At 39.8% G+C, this 23,321-nt stretch overlaps 1 protein-coding gene across 1 annotated transcript in view; it reads right to left on the reverse strand.

Moving 5' to 3' along the window:
* Positions 1–10,049: 10,049 nt before the first annotated feature.
* Cfap91 (cilia and flagella associated protein 91) overlaps positions 10,050–23,321 on the reverse strand; it is a 68,923-nt gene continuing 55,651 nt past the window's right edge. The window contains exon 18 of the mRNA XM_015478469.2: positions 10,050–13,138. The gene's annotated coding sequence lies outside the window, so the exon portion shown is untranslated. The remainder of the gene's footprint in view (positions 13,139–23,321) is intronic.

The following is a 23,321-nucleotide window of genomic DNA, read 5'->3' on the forward strand; positions in this document are numbered from 1 at the left end:
TACTGTAACCACTGGAGGAAAGTTCATTTGAATCTAGATCTCTTAACGCTTCTTCCTTTGTCTGAGCCACTTTCCTGAACAGTGTGATTTTGTGTGAAAGTGAATAAAGTACTGAATTATGACTGTGCCAATCACTAGAACTAAGGCAGGCAGATACATGGGGAGCAAGGGGATGGATGTGAGACAAAGGGGTTGGGTACAGTTCACAAGGCAATCCTGTGCTCCAGGACAGAAGCCTGCCCTGGAGCAGGGAGAATGGATAAGAGGGAAAGTTCTGAGGTCCTTTCCCTCCTCCCAACCTGCTAGGGCTGGGAAGTATTGGATTATAAATTCCACAGCATGGAAGGTAGCCTTGGACCTTGGACAGTGAGGACCCGGAAAAAGTGAAATATTTATTCTGCGGAATAAGGTCCCAGAGGAAGCAGCCTACCTAGTGTGCTCTGGGGTGGGAGAACAATAGCATGGGGCTGTCCTGGGTCTGGAGGCACCCAAGAAACTACAAATCAGATAGTCATAGCCACAGTGGGTGGGAAGGCTGGAAAGGGTTAAGAACTCACCCCGGGACTTTTATTCCCAGGCTCAAAAGAAAGACTTTCTGCACTGACAGGCATTTCTGCAGCCAGGGCACAACCCTAGCTCAGGTAGGGCAGCTTGCCAGGAGTCCTTGGATCATGGGTAAAACACATAACTTTCATCACCTCTCCAATCTCTCCTGGCTCACAAGGGCCTGGTCTTATCTCACTTATAAAAATGGTGAATTATTGACAGCAGAAATAGAGAACTAAGAATGGGTTATGAACCCTCCGAGGCAAAGGAGCTATCCTCAGGTCTCTGAAGGGGTCTTTTCCTCTGGATCTGCTGTGAGGTCTTAGACCAGAGACAAGAGTCTGCTGCAGGACTTCTGGGTCTCTTTAGTGTGGGACTTCAGTGTTCATATTAGGCATGGTTCTGTTCTGAAACCAGAAAATACACTCTACTTATTAAGAGTGGCTTGCTGATACCCCCAGATGAGGACCTGAGTCCATCTCCAGGGCAGCTAGAAAGTAGGAGGAAATGGAGTCCCTGGGCCTCCATTCTACAACTGTCTCCTACAGCAACCAGAAAGCAGATTTGATAAGCCTACAGAGTTTCCTTAATGTGAAATGTTGTACCCTTCTCTGGGGAATATTCTTATTAAAAAGTATCAATAAATAGGGGATAAAAATACATAAATAAAATATGAAAATCAAGAGAACCAGCTCAGGGGTTGGGGTTGTGGCTCAGTGACAGAGTGCTTGCCTCGCACATGTGAGGCACTGGGTTCGATCCTCAGCACCTCATAAAAAGGAATAAACGAAATAAAGATATTGCATCCATCTATAACTAAAAAATATTTTTAAAAAAGAGAACCAGCTAACATAGTGATGCATTTATAGTGTAAATCCAGCTGGAGCCAGAGGAAAATAGGTATTATCAGCTGCTCAGGTGGTCTTTCCAAAGTCTCTTAGCGTCCTTCTGGAGTGTGATCAGGAAACAAGAGCAAGAGCATAGAGGTCCCCAAGAGGCAGTTTGGAGGAATCCTCTCCGTTTTTGTTCTTGGGTGGAAGCAGTAGCAAGGTACCCAAGAAACTTCTCTTTGAAAGTGGTACCATTTTACTACAATAGAAGCGGTGAGTGACAAATTTTTCTTTCCCAGAAATGGCAGGTTCCAGCAACAGGGGTAAAGAGGGACCACTAAAATTGAGCTCCCACTTTTCCAGACCCTATAAGACTCCGTGGTTCCATAAATTCCCTTGTTGCAGTTGAAATCCCAGTCTCTTCCATTTCAGAATCTTGGAATGGGATACTTTGTTTTCACCTCATATATGAATGCAGGATGTAATATCTGTGATTTATTCTCATTCTTAGCTATAAACTCTGCTATAGTTTAGATCTGGAATGTTCCCCCAAAGCCCCATGTGTTAAATTCATGGTCCCTAGGATGGCACTATTAGGAGCCTCATGGCAGGCCCAAAGCAAACAGGACAACTGATCATAGATTGGAACCTCCAAAACTATGAGCTAAAGTAAACCCTTCTTTTTATAAGTCATTTATCTCAGATATTTGTTATAGTAATGAAAAACTGATGAATGCAATCTCCTTGAGAGCAGAAATTTTTACCTGTCTCTTCGTTTACCTTGTATGAATTGCACTGATATCTGCTCAGTCAGTTTAGCAATTCTTTTAAATGTGGGTTTTGTTTGCACTGCTTTAATAAAATTCTGCTTTTATTGAGAAGAAGAAAAAGTCAACTCACAAGTCTCTTGAGAGAATCTTCCTGAAGCTCATGCCACCATTAAATGAAGTGCATATTTAACTTTAATTTATTATTAAATGAGTTGCCTCTCAAATGTGTGAAACCTCCTAAATTTTAACTTAAAATATTTAAATATAACAATAGCAAGTGTCACAATGTAGACAAATTACGCCTTGATAGCAAAAAGATAATTGGGTATTAAATGTATATGGGATTATCCAAAAACTAAGAAGTGATTTGGAATTTTATGTTTGTTTGCTTGTTTTTAACAAATCACTATAATGTATGAGAAGAATAAAGGAACCAAGTCAGAAATCTGGAATCTGCTAACACAGATTCCTCTTTCTAGCAGTATTAATATGCTAATTAATTTCTCTTAATAGTTGTAAGTATTGGGTTTCTTTATTCCATAATATTATAATAGAAACTCTTGAATAAAATGTAAATTCAGGGATCATACAGGGAACACCTATAACCTAAGAGCTCATAATTATTACTAGTCCCTAGAAAGGTAACTAAACACTGGTCACATTTGCAAATATTGGAGTTATTAACCTATCAATTAGACCTATTTTGTCTGTGTAAAATGAGACATAACACTAACTCCCAGAGAAGGAATTCGGTAAATTAAATTAAATATTTAAGCATCTTAAAATTGCTAGTCACATTTTGTTTATATATTTTTTGAAGTACAATTTATCACTCTTTAAAGAAATTTGTGTATAACAAAGAAAAATGTGTATAACACAAAATTAGCCATTTAAAGAATAGAATTCAGAGACATTAATTACATTTACAATGTTATGCAACCACTACCACTAACCATGTCCAGAACCCTTTCATCAGCACAAACAGAAATTCTGCTCACTAAGCAACTCCCCATTTTTCCTTTTTCCCAGTCTCCAATAAACTCTAATTTATTTTCTATCTGTCTGAATTTGCTTATTCTAGCTATTTCATATGAGTAGAATCATACAATATTTATGATTTGTGTCTGGCTTATTTCAGTTAGCATAATGTGTAGATTCATGTTTTTAATCAAACTGGGAAATTTTTCAGTCATCCAAAAATTCTTCATTTCTTTCTCTCTCTATTCTCCTTCCGAGATTACCATAATACATATATTGATCTATTTGATGGTGTTCTGTAGGTAGCTTAGTCTTTGCTTACTTTTCTTCATTCTTTTTCCATTTTGCTCCACAGAATGGATAATTTCAACTGTCCTATCTTAAAATATGTTAATTCTTTTTTCTGCATGTTTAAATATACTCTGAATCCCTTTGTGAATCTTTCATTTCAGTTATCATACTTTAAAGCTCCATAATTTCTACTTGGTTTCTTTTTATTATTCCTCTCTCTTTATTGTTATTCTCATTTTGTTTAGGCATGGTTTTTCCTGGTTTCCTTTAGTTCATGTTCATGGTTTCCTTTAGGTTTTTATTGTATAGAAGACCAGTGTTTTAACACGTTTGTCTATTAAGTCCAATGTCTGGACTCGTGGACAGTTTGGTCAATTTGTTTGCCTTTCCTTTGAATGGATCCTAGTTGTTTCTTGTATGTTTTGTGAGCTTTTTGAAAATTGTGACACAGTATGAATTCAGAGGAATTTGTTGTTCCCCCAATTCAGTTGTTGAATTCAGTTGTTCTCCCAATTGGGAACAACTCCCCCTTGCTGAGAATGAAGCCTCAAAGGCAGCCCCCATAGCCCCATGGATACCAAGAAGCTGAGAGAGAAGAGAGCCCCTCCTCAGGCCTGTGCAGCACAGACTAACTTCTGCATATGGACATTTCCTGCCCTTTATCTTGAAGTGGCACCTCCTTTCTCCACAGAAAAGCCCTCTTCACCATGGCTGATTTTAGGACTGTCAGCAAAAGAGTCTCTGCAAAAGAGTTCAATATAGATAAACTTCCTATTTTCGTGTAGCCCTGTTTTACTTGGCCACTGGCTGGGAAGATACCAGCACTCCAGGTGCTGGACACCGCCTTACTAGTTTTTCACAAACATATCCAGTATAGTACTTTGTAGAACTGTGCAAACAAGGCCTCTGGCCTTGAGCTGGGGCTTCACAGAGATGTCTACATTTTTAAGATAAGTTATGATTGGGCTCCATGGTAACAGCTGGCAGGGGGAGGAAAGAAAGGGGAGAAGAAGCTCTCCCCTTCTCAGGTGTTGTCCTTAAAGAGTTAACTTGCCCAAAACAGCGAAAGAAAAAACTGCTTTTATGTGAACTTCAGCAGACTATGAACTTCTGAGCCCCTCCCCTTACATGCTGGGTATAAAACTCTGAAACTCCCTGAACTCAGGGTTCAGGGGATTAATTGATTACAGCAAAAGCTGTGCCCTCTGAACCTGGCTGCAGCCAAATAAAACTGCTATCTTTGGTGCCTTGCCTCGTTTGTCCCTACAACAATCTCACTTGCTACCACTGCCCCTTCTTTAAAAGTTCTTCTCACCTTCGGAATTTAGAAGATAGAATTTTTGAAACAATAGGTTTCTTTCTTCAAAGCTGGCTTTGAATAAAACCTAGTTTTCTACCAATTTCAATCAGAATATTTATGGAGCAGTGAGCATGGTAGCCCAGCCTCTTCTTCTCCAGGCTAGTGCTGATGCCACCCACTCACAGCTAGACACTTAAATATAATGCATTGACTCTGAAAGTCCGATTCTACCTCTTCCTCGAAGTTTGCCTTTATTGGTTGTTGAAGTTCAGCTTATGTTTAGCCAGAGTTTTGACAGAGATTTCCTTCAATACTAGAGGCTAAATAAAACAAAATGAAATAAACATTAGCACCCTTCTCTTAGTTTGTGTAGATTGGCTGTGGGCTGGGGCACTTCTTTAACACTTGGTCGTTTAAAAGAAGGTCGTTTAAAAGAAGGTCGTTTAAAAGAAGTGCCTTGGCTCCCTAGAGACTAGAGGTCAGCCTTGTTTGGGGTCTTCTCAGGTGTGCTTTGAACATGTATTCTGCCCTGGCATGCATATCATTTTCTCAATTCTCCAGGGCACTCAGATACTTTTGAATTGTCCTAATTTCCCAAAGAAACTCATTCCCTGGCTTTTCCTCTCAGGCCTTAGGCAATACATTGTATGTCTCAACTTTAATCTTTTACCCCAAGTGCTGCATGTTTTTTGTTCACAGTGTTTTTGAGCAATGACTGTCACTTACCCTCCCCTCTGTCACATGGTTTCCAAGTTAGGAAAAACAGTTACATGCCTTTCATCAGTCCTGCAGTTGTCCCCCAGACAGGTTAGAACAAACCAATAATTTGCAAATAAGCTCAGCTTCTGCTCCCTCCAGAATGAAGATTTAGGGTCCCAGACTGGGAACACAGTCTTTAAGACTGCTGCTGAGCCAAAGAAGGCTGGGCCAGGGAGAGTACAAATGCCACAAAACTTTTCTACAATTTCCTTCCCCCCATTTTAAAATTGTAGTAAATACTCTCCTATTTTGAAACAGTCTTTCTCTTGACTCAGCATTTTCTTGGTTGATAAAAACCTTTGACGTTTTTCCAACTGACTGTTTTCTAGCAAAGTTGATTTTATAGTTGCTACTTGTTTTTCAATGTTTCTGTGGAGGGATGAGGGATAGGAGTTTGGAGCTGCCTACTCTGCCATTTTGCTGAGATCAAAAATACTAGTGGAGGGGCTGGGGATATAGCTCTGTTGGTAGAGTGCTTGCTTCGCATGCACATGGCCCCGGGTTCAATCAATCCCCAGCACCATTAAAAAAAAAAAATGCTAGTGGATAACATCTTTTCTTTGTATGTCTCGGTTCCTTGCTTTGTAAAAGGAGATGAGGCAGGTAGCTGATGGTAAGGTTTTCCTTTTGAGGAAAGTGAGAAACACAAGCAAATCCTATTCTAAGTCCAAGATCATTTTGTGTTGGGCCTTCTACCCACATTGGTCATAATGGTCCTCTCTTTGGTGGGTGCTACAGGTATTTCTCAGTCTTCAACTTGTGCTTTTGGGGCCTGTGCAAATAAGTTATGAAGACATTCTCCTGTGTTTTCTTCTAGAAGCTTTATAGCTTAAGCTTTTAACATAATTCTGAGATCCACTTCAAATTAATTTTTGGGTTCTGTATGAAGTAGGTGTCAAGGTTCATTTCCCCCTCTTTCCTTTATTCAGTTCTTTCAGTGTGAAATTTATTGAAAAGGAATTTTTAAAAACAAGGATAGAAAGAAACTTCCTTAATCTAACAAAAGTAGCTATGAAAATGAAATGGTGAAATATTGACTGTCCTCAACCCTAAGACTGGGAATAAGAGAATAATATCACCTCTACCACACTTCTATTCAGTATTATATTAATAAAATATTAATTTTGTTGAAAAGACTTTCCTTGGACACTGCATAGCTCTTGCATTTTAGTAAAAAAAAATCAATTAGCTGTACTTACATGGGACTATAACTGGACCCCCTATTCTGTGACATTTAGCTATTTACCTGTTCTTGTACCAATATTACACTGTCTTGATCACTGAAGCTTTATAGCAAATATTAAAGTAATGTAGCATGGACTTTTTTTTTTTTTTTTTTTTTTGGTACTGGGGATTGAACTTCACCTGAGGCACATCCCCAGCCGCATTTTGTACTTTATTTAGACAGGGTCTCACTAAATTCCTTAGTGCCTCGCTTTTGCTGAGGCTGGCTTTGAACTTGCGATTCTCCTGCCTCAGCTTCCCGAGCCACTGGGATTATAGGCCTGCACCACTGCACCCAGCTCAACTTTGCTCTTTATCAAAACAATTTTGACTATTTCTATGTCCTTTACTTTAGCATATAAATTTTAGAATCAACTAGTAAAACATCTGTCAGCACTTTTAGTGTGATTGCATTGAATCTACAGATCATTTTGGGGGAGAATTGACATTGTAATAATATTGAATCTTCTAATATATGAACATGGCATAATTCTCCATTTATTTAGATCATTTCGTTTTCTCAGAAGTACTTTGTAGTTTTCAGTGCAGGGGTATTACTTAGGATGTTTCATGTAAATAGTTGTGTTGTTACTAGTTCTTTTTCAATCTTTATGCTATTTTTTCCCAGCTTTTTTGCATCAATTAGAACCATTAATACAATACTGAATAAAGTGTGGTGGAGGTGGATAGTCTCGGCTTATTCCCAATCTCAGAGTGGAGAACATTCAATATTTCACCACTAGATTTTCATAAATGCTTTTGTCAGAATAGGGAAGTTCCTTTCTATTCCTGGGTTTAAAATTTTAAATTATTAAGATCACATGCTTTTATCCTTTTTTTCCTATTAATATGGTGAGTTACAATGAAATTCTGAATGCTGTAGCAACCTGGTATTTTTGGAATGAATCCACTTAGCCCCCAAATATTGTCCCTTTTTACTTTAATATACAATTCTGGGTTTGATTTGGTCACATCTGTTAATGACCTTTGCATCTATATTCATGAGATCTATAGATTAAATTTTACTTTCTTATTTTTGTTAGATTTGATGTCATGTTGGGAAGTATTTCCTCTTTATTACTCAAGAGTTTGGATAAGATTGGTATTATCTCTTCCTGAAGTGTTTGATATAATTCACCACTGAAACCAAGTTAGCCCAGAGACTTCTTTAACAAGGATTCTTGATAAAAAGGTCAGTTTACCTAATAAATGTGGGGTTACTCAGATCATCTATTTATCCTTCTGTCTGTTTTGGTCAATTCTGTTTAACAAGGACTCTGTCCAGTTTGTCTAAGCTATCAAACTTACTCTCATAAAGTTTTCAAAATATTCCCTTATTATCCTCTTCATGCCTTTAGGATCTGTAGTTCCCACATGTCTGCTACTTGCCTTCTTTCATTGTAGTAGTCCACCTCCCTCATTCTCCATATTCATAATTTGTATTTTTTCTCTTTCTAAACAGCGTTGCTAGAAATTGGTTAATTCTATTAACCCTTTAAAAATCAATTTTGTCTCTGTTAACTTTCTCTATTGTTTTAGGTTTTGTTCCACTGCTTTCTGCTCTTATTTATCTTAAACTCTCTCTCCTATTACTTACTTTGGATTTACTTTGCTTTTTGTAGCTTTCTTAGGTGGGAATTTAGAGAACTTAGTTTCAAGCCTTCTAATCTGAGTATAAACAGCTACACATTGTTCCCTAAGTACTGCTTTTGCTGCATCCTATAAATCTTGATGATGTATTTTCTCATTCATTCAGATCAATGTATTTTCTCCTTTCCATTGTCATTTCTTCTTTTATCAGCGGTGATTTAGAAATGTGTTGTACTACTTCCAAATGTGTTTGTATTTTTTTTTAACAATTTCCACCCATGATTTCTAAGTTAATTATTTCTGATATCAGAGAACACATCCCATAAGATTTTAATCCTTTGAAATTTATGGACATTTATTTTATGCTCCACAATATGGGCTATCTTGGTAAATGTTCTACATAAGCTTGAAAAGAACATATTTCCTATGTGGTTGGGTGTAGTGTTCTGATTAGTATTAGGTGAAGTTAGTGTGCATATTCTCCTCAAGTTCTCATGGGGTTGTCTCAATAAACTCAAAATAAATTAAAAATGCCATAAATTGAAGATGCATTCCATGGATCTAACCTACTGAACATCACAGCTTACCATTGCAGTCACTGTAGACTGTTGGTTGTTTACTCTTGTGATCTTGTGGCCGATGAGGTTGTGGCTGATGCCTAGTATCAGAAGAGAGTATCATACTGAGCATTCTAGCCTGGGGAAAGTTGCAAATTCAAAATCTGAGGTACCCTTTTGTCGGGGACTGTCTATAGTGTTGTTCAAATCTTGTATAACTTTATCAATGTCTTGTCTTCACTCATCTATTAATTATTTGTGAGGAAGGCATATATGTATAAATATGAATATATATATAGTGAATCTCATCATTATGTTTATCCACAAGACATGAAATTTTAAAAAATTTAAATAAATAGATCAGTACTATAGAGGAAAAGGGAACAGGGGAGAGAAGAGGGGAAAGGTAAGAGTAAGTATTGGGGACTTAATTGGAGCAAAATATACTCCCTACATTTTTAATTATGTCAAAATAAATCCTAATATTAAGTATAGCAATTATGGACCAATAAATTTTTTAAAGGCACAGAGGGAGGCTAGGAGTATAGCTCAGTAGTAGAGCACTTCCATAGCATGTGCAAACGCCTTGGGTTCAATCCCCAGCACCACCACTATGACAATCACCACAACAATCCCCCACATACAAGGATTCACCTTTTTTTGGTACTGGGGTTTGAACTCAGAAGTGTTCTACCACTGAGCTACATCCACTACCCATTTTTAGTTTTTGAGACAGGGTGTTGCTAAGTTACTAAGGCTGGCCTTGAACTTGTGATCCTCCTGCTTCAGCCTCCTTGTTGAGAGCCACAGCCGAAGGGGCCCCAGCAAACTTCCAGCTGCGGGCTGATGATTGGCTCACAGCGGCCCCAGCAACATCTAGCTGATTGGCTCCTCTGCAGTGATGCTCATTGGGCTGTTTCCCTGCCCTTTCAGACCACGGAGCTGCTCATTGGGGGACTTTTTTGGCTCCGCCCACGTGACCCAGCCAATCGGCCTCAAGAGCAGGAGGATTGTGGGAGGTGGAGAGAAGCTGGTGTGGGAGAGAGAGGCTTGTGGAAAGCCGGTGGTGGCAGTTNAGTTGATAGTTGGGATCCTGAGACAAGATCTCAAATATTAACATGCCCTGTATTTGAGGCAGGAGGGCAGCTGGAAGTTTGCTGGGGCCCCTTCGGCTGTGGCTCTCAACACCTCCTGAGTCACTGGAATTGCAGGAGAGCACCACTGCACCAGCAAGGATTCAATATATTTGAAGATGCGTTCACAACCACACACCACGCACAGGAATTTCCACCTTCTCAGAATTTCTACATACATACACACACACACAATTTGTATATGATTTTTATATTGCTATTGATTGTACTAGTTTGGCCCCAAATCCCTACAGAATACTGGTAACCATGATCACATAGCTATCAATAAGTCTTTCTTATCATTACAGGTATTTTATTTTCAAGAGCAAATGTTTTCCTCAAGCAATTAAAATAGAAGGTTACTGGTACCAGGAAAAGGTTTTCCCATCCTAGCAAACTTCAATTAACCAATGAAAATCCAATTTTAATAGGGATTTAGAGGCTGCTTTTGCTAAAAGCTCAGACTCTGAGCCTGCAGATGCCCAATGGGTAACTAAAAGCAGGATAAAAACTTGGCATCCTGGCCTTTTTGTATTGTGTCTGCTTTTGCTGCCTTAAACTTTGGGTCAGACCTGCTCAACTCTGCACATAGGCATGGTTAATCATTTAAGGAGTGTCTGTCTAAAAACTTGTAATTCAAGGTTGATTAACCCTAAATTTACCTAACCACTCTAGTCCCTCTTCAAGGCTGAAGGCACTAAGATAAGAGTAACTAAGGTATTTTCAAGATTTGCAGAGACATCATATTCCACAGATTGTCAACTGTCAGCTTTTACAATGTCCTGTTCCAGAAGCCTGGAGTGGTATCTAGAAGTCTTCTGTCATTGTCTTAAACCTGCCAAGAACAGTGAGCCTTGCAGGTACATCACTCCACCATGAGACTGCACCCCTTCGCAGGATCCATTACCCCATGATGGGAGCAGAGATTGTTCCTCTAAACAGAAGCAATCATTTCACTATGGAAACTGGGTGGCCCTTTCAAGTGATAGACTTTTCATAGAACCAGGAACTGAGATAATGATCAACAAGGCCACAGTTTGATCAAGGGGGCTTAATTGTGTATAACTTTTACCCCTGCCCCAATTCTTCCCATTTAAACCAGAAGCTTATGTCAGTAACCCAAAGATGAGGCTGAGGATACTTGGTGTCCCTTGTCTTTCTGGTATAGCTACCTACTTCACCACTGCTTTTTCCCACTTGATATTTGGGACAAGTAGCTGGACCTGGTACACTGAGCCTCACTGAAGTGTCATTCCCCCTGGCCTAGGACTCTGGCAACACTACATTTCCTTTTTGCTTTGGCTGTTTAAATACAAAACTCAGTTGTAGAAAACTAAGGAAGGATAAAGGTTTTTTTTTTAGGACATATTTGAAGTTTCATTATTTATATCCTTTAAAAGGAGCCACTTTAAATCCTTTTTCAAAGAGCTTATTGATTTTTAAACTTCAGTTTGTCACTATATAGTGGGGATAGGCAAACTTTAGCCCATGAGCCAAATCTAGTCTGCTGATTTTGAAAATAAAATTTTACTGGAACACAAGTGGTGCTCATTCATTTATGCCATCTGTTGCTGCTTACGCCCTAACATAGCAGAGTTGAGTAGCTGCACTGGAGATCATTTTTAGCTGCAAAGGCTGAAATAGTTAATCTGGCCCTTTATAGAAGGTCTGCCATTCTTTCTCTATAGGATCCCCTCCCACATTCTACCTCAAAAGCTCTAACCCAATTCTCATTTTGTGTTCGTGACATTTTTTTTTCAAAACTGAATTAATATAACCTGTACTTAGTTTAGATCAGATTTTTTTTTTTTTTTTAAGGAACAAAACATCAGTTGCTTCCTTACTGGTGTAGTAAAAAAATTGCCCAGGTCCTAGTTTTCCTAGGACAAGATAAAGTCTTTAAATTTTATATCGACATGTATTTTAGTTCAGAAACGTTTTTATTCAACTTTTCTTATTGCTCCTATTTTATTTCTTCTGATTTATTTTTCAGAATTTCTACTGCTCGTGGGATTGGTCATCTGGGGCTAACCTTTTTGTCATTGGCCCTTTCCTTCCCATACCATATTGGACGATTTAACAAATTTGTCAACGATATTACCAGTTTTATTCTCTGTTGTGATACTTCTGTTCTTTTAACTACATTCAAATGAACATAGATTTTGTCATTGGACTTTTTAAAGACTTTCTGCATGTTTTTTCTTCTTTCTCATCTCTCTTTCTTTCCTTTTCTGCCGCCACCCATGTTTTTCCTTCGTGGTTTTTATTATTCCCTGCTTCTGTCACCAAGAGAGCCAATTCTTTTAGGCACCTGCTAAAAACACCAAGGAAATGTTTTTCAACTTCTCTTGCTTCTTACAGAAATATGTTTTGTAAGACAGACTTATTCTATCTTCTATGTTGTCCTTTGGAAAGTCTCTACACAGGCTCCTGTTGATTTTGTTGTTGATGCTTTGGTTCTTGTATTGTTTTTCCTATTTGCCAATGTTGGAGTGAAGAGGGAGCCAATCAACTCTGATGCTTGTCAAGGATGGGAAGACTGCCCTCCAGCAGCACCCTCTCTATAGGCACAGTGTGAATGTATGCGTTAGATCTAAAGTTCCATGGTGGGTTGATGTGCCGTTGTATAAACTCATCAACATTTATTTTTTCATTCCAGTAGAGATGGACACGTGGGCTTCACGTTTGGGGACTGTGATGAACAGTGCCTCTGTGAACATTCTTGTCGTGTCTTCTGTTGTATATTTAAATAGGAGAAGTGCTGGGTGATGGGGTGATGCACATTTTCAACCTCAGTATATAATGCCAGTTGTCCTACGCATGGCAAACCAAAACTACTTGAGAAAAATTCAGCAATGTTTCTTTTGGTTTGATTCAACAATCCAGGAGATTATCAGAGTAAAATGTGAAAATGAGACGTGACAATTTTCTCTTCAAGTAGAACATCTAGAAAAGCAGCAAAGAGAACAAAGCGCTTCCACTTGATTATTGTTACTGAGAATTATTTTAAATTATTGGGAGTTTAAGAAAAATAAATCTTTTTCCTCAGGAATCACATGTTGACAAGCCCACGAGAACTGTACACCTTGGGAGAAGCACAGATGCTGGAATTCTCTAGATGATTTATACAGCTTCCTTTTAATTTTTTTTAAATCATAACCTGCAAAAAACAACACAAATGTTTAAATCATGTCATCTTTCACAAACATAATTACCAGATCAATGCATCTGGAAAATTACTGTAATACAATGAAATGAAGTCAGACAGCCTCAGCCATACCCTAACTCTGCCACTTATGAGCCCTGTGGAGCCAAATGCTTCTTACCTCACTGTCCCAGTTTCCAAATTCTAGAACTTAGAAAGAGCTTTACATTGAGCAGGCTATAGTTGAAAACAATATATGTACACTGTGAAATATTCAAACTACAAAAGGACATGAAAATAAGTTTCCCTGCCTCCAATATCACCTCCAATCCCCAGGTTCCATGCCTACCAACAAGAACTTCCAATCTCTTGTTGATCCTTCCAGAAATATTTTGCATCTATTGAGTCAAAATAAATGTGTATATGGGTTTTTACTCCCCCACCCCCTCTCTGTGTGTGTGTGTGTGTGTGTGTGTGTAAACAGAAGATACAAACACAATAATAATTAAATACATCATGTTTCATTTTTGTCACCTTCGCATAAAGGCCATAGCTACTTATAAATTTTTCAGTTTTATCATTTTGAACGTATGTTGTCAAAACAAGTGGGTTGAACATATTTTATCTAATGGCATATCAGCTTGATTTATAATTTTTAGATATTTTCATATACTATGAAGCTTCAATATATACTCCTGACATGGGCCCGCAAACATCAGGAGCAGGCCTGCTTATGAATGTTCCAATGGGTATTTTTCTGAGGAAACTTTGTTTGAGAGAAGTGGATATGCAAATGTTGGAGGTCATAAATATTGTTCCTGATTGTCTTTCCATTTCAATTTGACTTACTGCTCGTATCTTTTACAATTTTATTCTTTGAATCGACAAAGATTGTTCATACTTGTCAAGTACAACATGATATTTTGGAAGATGTAGCCAATGTGAAATGGCTCAACTTGAGATATTTAACACGTGCATTACTTCACATACTTTGAATTTTTTGTGGGGTGATCACTCAAAATCTCTCTTGGCAATTTTCAAAACACAGTACATTGTGATTATGCATAGCCACCATGTTATACAATTTGAATTTGTTCCTTCTGGAATAAATTTTTTATTATCTGACCAACACCTCCCCAACCACTTCCTCCAGTCCTTAGTCAACACCTTTCTATTCTACTTGTATGAGTTCAACTATGTTAGACTTTACATTGAAGAAAGACAATGCATACTTGTATATGTATGCTTCTTGCTTGGCTCTTTGCATTACTCTGGTATTTCTGTGTCCGGTTTATTTCACTTAGTATAAAATGCTCCAGATTCATCCATGTTTTCATAAATGACAGGATTTCCTTCTTTTTCAGGCTGGATAGTATCAATTGTGTATGCACACCACAGTTTCTTTATCCATTCATCTGTTCATGGCATGTAGGTTTATTCTATTACCTATTGTGAATATTGCTGAAATGAACATGGGAGGATGGATGTCTTCTCCACATACTGATTTTTATTTCCTTTGGATATCCACCCAGTTAAGGGATTGCTGGATCTATTTTCATTTTGGCGGTCGGGGGGTGGGCACATCTATAATGTTTTCCATGACAACTATACTAATTTAATTTCCCACCAACAGTGTTGCAAAGTGTTCCCTTTTCTGTACATCCTCTCCAATGCTTATCAATCATTTTCTTGATCACAGCCATCTTAACAGATGGGAGACGGTATCATGTGGTTAAAATTTATTTGCATTTTTCTAGTGATTAGTGATAGTGATCATTTCTTCATGTACCCATCGGCTGTTTTTTTTAAAATATATATATATTTATTTTAGTTGTAAATGGACCTTTATTTTATTTCTATGCGGTACTGAGACTCAAACCCAAGGCCTCACACATGCTAGGCAAGTGCTCTACCACTGAGCCACAAACCCAGCCCCCCATCGGCTGTTTGTATGCTTTCTTTTGAGAAACATACAAAGTATCACAGCTACAGGCCAGTTGTGCCAGGGAAGTGGGGTAGGTTGCAGAAAGGCCAAAGAAAGTGCTAACAGCAGGCACGGCATGGTTTTGGGGAGTGGGGTGGGGGCTTACAAAAGATGAGTGACAGCTCCAAGAAGAATTTAGTGGTGACAGGCAGAACCAGTGGCACCTTCTTCCTTCCTGGCACCTTAACAAGTAGTGCCTCCAATCCCCATTACAATACACTACAAAAAAAAAAAAAAACCCTCCAGGCTTCATGGTGCTTTACCAATGGCAGCTGGCTGGCTGAGTGACATCCTTTCCACAGTGCCCACAGTTCCATACCAGTTGCCACCAAGAGAGGGGTTGTATGTGTTAGGCTGCAGAAGCAGTGACATCATCAGCATTGACTTGTAGTCTGTTTATATGACCAGCATCCCAAGGAACAACTTCCTGGTGTACATATAAGAAAGCAGCTTTCTATAGATGACACTAACTTGCCTTAGTCTCACCGTGCATAAGAGAAAGTCAGCGCCCTGCAAAAAATAATATGTGTCTGGACGGACTTGCTCTTATTGCTCTCTTAACTTGGGTAGGTTTTGCAGAACAGAAAGAGGGTATTCGGAGACATGGTGTTTTACTGTTCCCTTTTCTTTAAGGATGATACACGCCACTTGCCAGGTGCCTGAATATCCTTATAATCTTATCCTGACCATCTTCTGCAATGTGCCTTAGGCTGCACATAAATAATACACTGTAACCAAATCCACAAGGGTTATACAGAAAGCAGCAGAATGTAATAAGCCCTGTTACAAGAGCAAGCAATACACCCTATATGGAGCTAGCAGGAAGAGGGGAACTAAGCAGAAACAGGATCAACACCAAGTTTGCCTATAGCAGTAATGTGGGTTTGTAACTGACCCAAAGACACATTATAATAATGATCAGGGATGTACACACACATTTGGTGTTGATGATAGCATGGGTACTTCCCTTGTTACAGTCAGCATGTCTTCTGCCATTCTGTTCAAAAGTACCACCTTTGACATTTGGGTCATTTTTTCATTAAGCAAAGTCCCGCTCTGAGTGTTAGCTAAGGCAGCAGCAGAACGGTTAGCTAAAGCCTCAACCTGGAACTCAGTGGTAATGTGTGTTGCTTGTGGAGAAAGCACAGCACGTGGATAAAGTTATCAGTCAGCTTGAGTTTCTTTATGTCTAGCTTTGACCAGTTCCCAATTAGCAGGAGTCATAGACAAAGTGGAAAGTATGCAGCTTCTGTATAAGGTCCCCCCAAGTCTATGGGCAAATCCAGTTATGAGGCAGATGTGGCCATCCATGGGAGCCAGATGCCCGTAACCATCCACGAGGGAGGGGAGGTGCTCCTGCACAAACTTGGCTTTGTCACCCTAAGTAGTCAGTGTCTTTGAGTAGGATAAACTGCACTGATCGACAGGGGTCCAAACTATATTTACAGAGGGTGGAGAGGTGTTACTGCCATTCTTTCTTTCTATACGGAGAGAAATTTTTCTTCTCGTTTTCACCTGTGTTGTACTTTAGCCATCCCAAGCCATTAAGCGGTGTGCCCCAACAAAGGCTTAGCCATGTTTCTTTGTTCTCTTACTAAGTAGAAGACATATTTGATGTCCATAAAAGAAGGTAAATTTGGGGCTGGGGTTGTGGCTCAGATTAAAGCACTTGCCTAGCACATGTGAGGCCCTGCGTTCCATTCTCAGCATCACATAAAAAAAAAAATAAATAAAAATAAAGCTATTGTGTTCAACTACAACTAAAAAATAAATTTTTTTTAAAAAAGAAGGTAAATTTACATTCAAGTCCACAGGGCAGTTGGTGAGCTGTGTCCATGAGTGGTGGGTGTTTTTCCAGCTTGACATTTATTTTTATTGTACCAAGGTCCCAGATGTAGGCACTGAAGGAGACTGGTGGGGGAGGACAGAGGCAGCTAACTGTCCATCCAGAAATCTATTTTGTTCTGCATCTCCACAAAGGCATTTGCCATTCTAGATGTAAATAGATTAGCTCTAAGGATGAAATATAGATATTTTAATAGGTGTTAACATAGGCAAATATTGACTATCTAACAATACATAAACAACCTGATCACTATAAGTGAGAATAGTACAAGCTTGTGGCCCATTCCTAGGTTTACAAAACCATATTTCTTGTTGCAGTGGTCCTGTGATTTTGATAGACAAGCATATAATAATATGACATACTTTTCTGTAGGGTTTGAAGATCTTGGCTTACTAGTTTTTTAAAAAAAAAAAGTATGTTTTTCATTCTAGTCCCTTTGCCCATAGACCTAGGAAACCATCACCATCAAGTCTCTATTTGCCATTCCTATGGCCACTAGACTATACGGGTCCCTTGTGGCAGGTCCTGCCGTAGCAGCAACAACAAATTATCCCCTGTTCCCAGTGAGTGCAGATATGCCTCTTAAGCATCCTCATCTTTATCCAGATGGTGCTGTCAGGCAGGCACTGTGGCATATGCTGCAGTTATGTTTATTGATGGTCCTTATGGCCAGCCATAGTTGTTTGGTCCACGCTGCCAAGGATCCATCTTCCACGTTTCGTGTTGTTTTAGTGGGCCATTCATTTGAACAATCAATCCTGCTGTAGCTGGGTTAGAAGGTAAGTGGAAATTCCAATGTATGTACAAATTCTCAGCCTGTTTTTGCACCTCGTGGCCAGAAGGATGTGTTCCATGAGTGTGCTACACATGGTGCCAAGTATATGAAGTCCACGTATGGTTGCCTTCAGTGTGACCTTTTTGTAAGCATGTGTCCATAGCAGTCCAGTATGTGTGTCTGCAAACTTGCAGCCTTTTAGTAGCAGCAAGGGCCTGAGAAGCCAAACTGCACTTTTGTACAGGTACCTCCCTTGAACTGTCCACTTGCTATATGAAGTACTGGCCACACTGCTTCACAGGATGTCAGAGTCACACAAATACAATGTCTGAGTGTCTTCGGGGGAGCCTCCATTGCTTTGTTATGGGACAGAGAGCTCTTCTTATTGGCTCTGTTGGCCTTCTTCCTATGTAGCCAAACAGCCACATCTTTAGATGGCACATCTTCCAGCCATTTAATTTAGTTTATGTGTTAAGTAGGTTTTTTTTTTTCTTTTTGTTGCTGTGACTAAAAGACCCAACCAGCACAAATGTAGAGGAGGAAAAGTTTATTTGGGGGCTCACAGTTTCAGAGGTCTCAATCCATAGACAGCAGACTCCATTCCTTAGGGCTCAAGGTGAGGCCGAACATCAAGGTAGAAGAGTATGGTGGAGGGAAGCAGCTCACATGATGATCAGAAAGGGGGGGGGGAGTTTCCACTATTCAGTGCTTTCTGTTGGTTCTATTTCCGTTTTTATCCTCATTTTGTATTGAGTGCATTTTTTAATTTATTCCATTTTCCTCTATTGGTGTAGATATCATACATCTCTTTACTGTCAAGTAGGAGTTACTCTGAAGGTTACAAAATGGTCCTCAAGTTATCAAATATAATGTCAGATGATACTTTTTATCCTCCTTCCAGACAATGCAAGGGTCTTAGAACAATTTAATCCATTTGTCCTTATGTGAATCATATAATTGTACTGCTCCTGATGTTTCTGTTTCTTGTTATTGTTTTCCAACTTTCTAACTGGGATAATCTGCCTTTTACTTAAAGAACATTATTTAATACTTTCTTTTGGTAAGATCTCCTAGCAACAAATTTTCTCAGTTTCATTTACCTGAAACCGTCTTTCATTCATGAGGAATATTTTTTTTTTAATATGGTAAAGAGTCCTATTTTATTATACTGAAGTGGCACACCCTTTCTCCACAAAAAAGACTTAACTGGACTTCTCCAGAAATCTTCACCCAGACTGATTTTAGGACTGTCAGCAAAAGAATATCTGCAAAAGATTTCAATGTAGATAAACTTCCTATTTTTGTGTCGCCCTGTTTTACTTGACCACTGGCCGAGACGATACCAGCACTCCAGGTGCTGGACACCCTTAACTAGTTTTCCACGAACATATCCAGTATAGTATTTTGAAGAAATATGCAAACAAGTCCTCTGGCCTTGAGCTGGGGCTTCACAGAGATGTCTATATTTTTAAGATAAGTTACAATTGGGCATCATGGTAACAGCTGGCAGAGGGAGAAAAGACAGGGGAGAAGAATCTCTCCCCTCCTCAGGTGTTGTCCTTGAAGGGTTAACTTGCCCAAAACAGTGAAAGAAAAAGCTGCTTTTAGGTGAACTTCTGCAGACTGTGAACTTCTGAGGCCCTCCCCTTACATGCTGGGTATAAAATTCTGAAACTCCCTGAACTCGGGGTTCAGGGGATTAATTGATTACAGCAAAAGCTGTGCCCTCTGAACCTGGCTGCAGCCAAATAAAACTGTTTCCTGCTATCTTCAGTGCCTTGCCTCGTTTGTCCCTACAACAATACTGTGTCAGCATATCAAATATATCATTCTGCTATTTTCTGGCTATCATTGTTTTTAATGAGAAGTCACAGGACAGTTTAATTATTATTGCTCTTCTGAAGATAATTCATCCTTTTTCTCTGAATACTTGTAAGGTTCTTTAGTTTAAGCAGTTACACTAAGATGGATCTAAGGATGACTTTATTTTCACTTATTCTTGAACATTGAGCTTTAATTGATGTTATGGTTTAGATATAAAGGGTTCTCCCAAATCTCCTGTGTTAATATAGAAATGCTCAGAGATGAAATGATCAGATTGTGAGAACAGTAACATAATCAGTCCATCCTAGTTTGAATGAACTGGATGGTAACTATAGGCAGGTGGGGTGTGGCTGGAGGAGGTGGGTCACTGGGGGCTGCTGTGGGAGTATTCAATTTCTCTGAAGCTCATTCCCCCTCACTCTGCTTCTTGGTTGCCATGAATGAAGCAGAAAACCTCTATCATGTCCTTCCATTATAATGTGCTTGTTAAACCACTACGCATAGAAAAGACCACCGACTCCAATTTTAAATCAAATTAAAGCAAGCTTATAATTCTGGCCAGGACTGTCTCTCCTGAAATCCTTGGGTTAGAGAACAGTACCCCAGTTCTCTAGGAGCATAATTTTATAGCACAAAAAACTGCAAAAGGGGGGTATATTGAGAACTTACAGATAACAGGATTTTGACAAGCATAACACAAAGGCAGATAGTAGGTTAATAATCTAAATGGTTCAGCATTCCAAGTTAGAGTATAAATTTAGATCCCAACACCAGAATTTTGAGGTGCCGCTAAGGTTTCAGAGAGGGTTGTTATCTGGTCAGGGAAAACCAGGCATGGGTGAGCTCAAAGCACGGGCAGGCATTCCAAGCAAGCTTAGAAATCACAGTAATTTATAGTAAAACAGAAATTAACTGTTCATGACTTTGTGACGAGATGGCTCCCAAGCTTAGGATGGAATTAGGTTGGGTTCATCAGTGCTGCCTCACCTTGGGCCCAAAGCAGTGGACTCAGTTGACCATGGACTCAATCTCTGAACATGAGCCAAAATAAACTTTCCTTCCTCCAAGTTGTTCTTCTCAGATATTTTTGTTACAGCAATGCAAAGCTAACTAACACAGAAATTGGTGTTGAGAAGTGGAGTCATTGCTATGACTAATCTAATCATGAAGTTCTGAAGCCTTTGGAGCTGGTCTGAAGGAAGAATTTGGTAAAGTTTGGAGAAGCAGTCTGGAAAAGTTTTAGAACATTGTAAGTGGAGCTTAGTGGGTAATTATGGCAAGGGGCCATCTGTATTATATTCTGGCAAAGAACTTGTCTACATTTTGTCCATGTCCTGAAACTTTTAGTGAAACTCAATTTAAAGGTGATAGACAAATTAATTTGGCAGAGAAAATTTCAAGGCAGCACAACATTCAGACAGTGGGATGGATATTGCTACCAGCTTTTAGTCAAGTTACTATAAAAATTGGGAGCAGAAAGCAAGGCTAAAGGATTTTAAAAACTTGCAGTTTGGCCAGAAAAGTGAAAGTAAAACTGGGGCCAAGGAAGGTGTGGTTGTTAAAGAGATAACATCCACTAAAAAGATGCTAACTACTTTGCACAGAGACAGTAAGAGAGATGGCTTGAGGGTATCACAGGAATTTGCAAGACCACACCCATTGTAGGCTCAAGGATGTCGAGGGTAAATAAATTCCTTTGAGAAAAAATCACGAGGGCACCCTGTTTGCACAGAAAAGTTGTTTCACTTGCTCAGTCTCTCAACCCAGGCACTCAGAGGTCACTGCCGCTATGACCTTGGAGGCTCAGGTACTGCAGGAGCTGGCAGAAGATCTTGGTGTATTCCTTGTGGTTCTGCAGGATGCTGGAATTAAGAGAAGATGGAGGCTTCCATCAAAATTTCAAAGGAAGGACTGGGAGGCCAAGCAAAGTACAGCAGGATTGGAATCCCTGAAGGTTGCCCTTGAGAGGAGAGAGTAATGTCTGAAGCTATGGAGGTGAAGCTGAAGCCAGAATGGAAGGTGAAGCAGGAGCTAGAATGGAGACCTTAAGAATTAAGCGAAGACAGTCATTTTGACTGTCTGCCGAGAAAAGCTCCTGGTGGCACAGACAGGCTAAAAGATAGCCCATGTGTACTGCAACTGGCATGGCTTCCCAAGTCCTTTGGAAATCACGTCTTGCTGAGACTGGGGCAAAGGACAGTTGTAGATAATGGATGATTGGGTCAGGAAAATGGGGACTAATTCAAAGGAAATAAAATGTTACAACCTCCAGAACATGTTCCCCCTCAAAACCTCTTGCCTAGGTAACCTGTCTCCAGGGAATTTTTCCTTCCAGCAAGGAGATGTTAATGAGCACCTCCTGGGTGGCTCCTTTCCTGCCTTTGGTTATTCCCACCTTTTGGCCATGTAGGCAGATGAGAGAAGCAGGATGAGAAGAAAGGAAACCCGAAATCTATAAAGTGGCAAGATACCGCCACACTCCCTTAGGCACCAGCACTGAACCCTATCGTCTCTGGAGAAGTCTTGAGAAACTGATGTGACTCCATTTTTTGAAAAACCAGTTACTACCTCAAGGCCTGTCTAGAGGGAGTGGGTGTGACCTTGTCCTTGGAAAAACCCACAGAGCTCTCCTAGGCACATACCCACCCTCCTGAGTTGTTTATAAATAACAGGAGAGATCTCAGGAGCCTGGTGTCCCTGACTCAGTTAGGCTAGGTGAGGACCCATAGCAACCGCCTAACAACCACCAATCAGAGTGAGACAGGGAACATATCTGAAATGCCAGGTGACCCTCCCAGTAGTTTCGGTGATTGATAACATGATTAGGCCACCCTGCAGTTTAGCATACACACTCTTGCAACCCCTCGAGGCCTAAACCAATCAGTTCAAATGTATCCACCACTTGAACTAACCAATCACCCATACCCAACTTGTTCCCGCCAGTGAATGTGCGAATCAATGTTAAGAGTTGTTTGATTTTCCCACAGTGTGGAACGATTTACTGTGTGATGTTGTGACGCATAGAGTATCCCCCCAAAACCTATAAATCCTCACTGAACTAAGGGTCAGGACTTACTCCTTGGGACCCCTTCATCGGAAACAGTTGTGAGTCTAGGCTACAGCTTGCAATAAAGACTCTTGTGTGATTGCATCGGATTTGCTCCTGGAGGTCTATTGGGGTCCCACAAATCTGGCATTACAGTCTCTCTTTCTCTGTTCTGCCTTTTAAATCAATTTACTTTTTGCTCTTGCCTCAGTGTTTCTTGGGTGTTTAATTTTAAACATCAGGGGAACAAGTGTTATAGTTAAAGCAACATCCCGGGGTTTCATAAACTGACTTCCAGACCACTCACATATAATTGAATCAAGCCTTTATTGAAGCACACCGGTGGTGACTGACCAGAACATAAAGCTGTTCCCCAGATCAGCCCCAAACAATTGCAAGGGCGCTCCTTATAAGCCTGAAAACCGCAAAAGGGACATTTGGGGGTCCAGCCAATGCAAGCAAGCCAGGTTACAGAAGCAGGACAGTGCAGTCAGGGGGCCAGATGCTTAGCCAATCACAATTAGCCCAGTTACCCCAGTTACAGAAACAGAACCCTGTTACCCTAGTTATAGAAACAATGCTCCGTTAGGTAATTCCGTGTTCTTAAGGGTTTCTATAGCAAAAGGAAAAGAACAACTTGCCCCAGTCATGATCCTTCTACTTGGCATGTTTGTTATACAAAATGGAGTTACAAAATAAAATGGAGTCACTTTGGCTTGACTA

The sequence above is a fragment of the Marmota marmota genome, unplaced genomic scaffold (assembly GCF_001458135.2).
Source record: "Marmota marmota marmota unplaced genomic scaffold, marMar, whole genome shotgun sequence".
Classification (NCBI taxonomy): domain Eukaryota; kingdom Metazoa; phylum Chordata; class Mammalia; order Rodentia; family Sciuridae; genus Marmota; species Marmota marmota.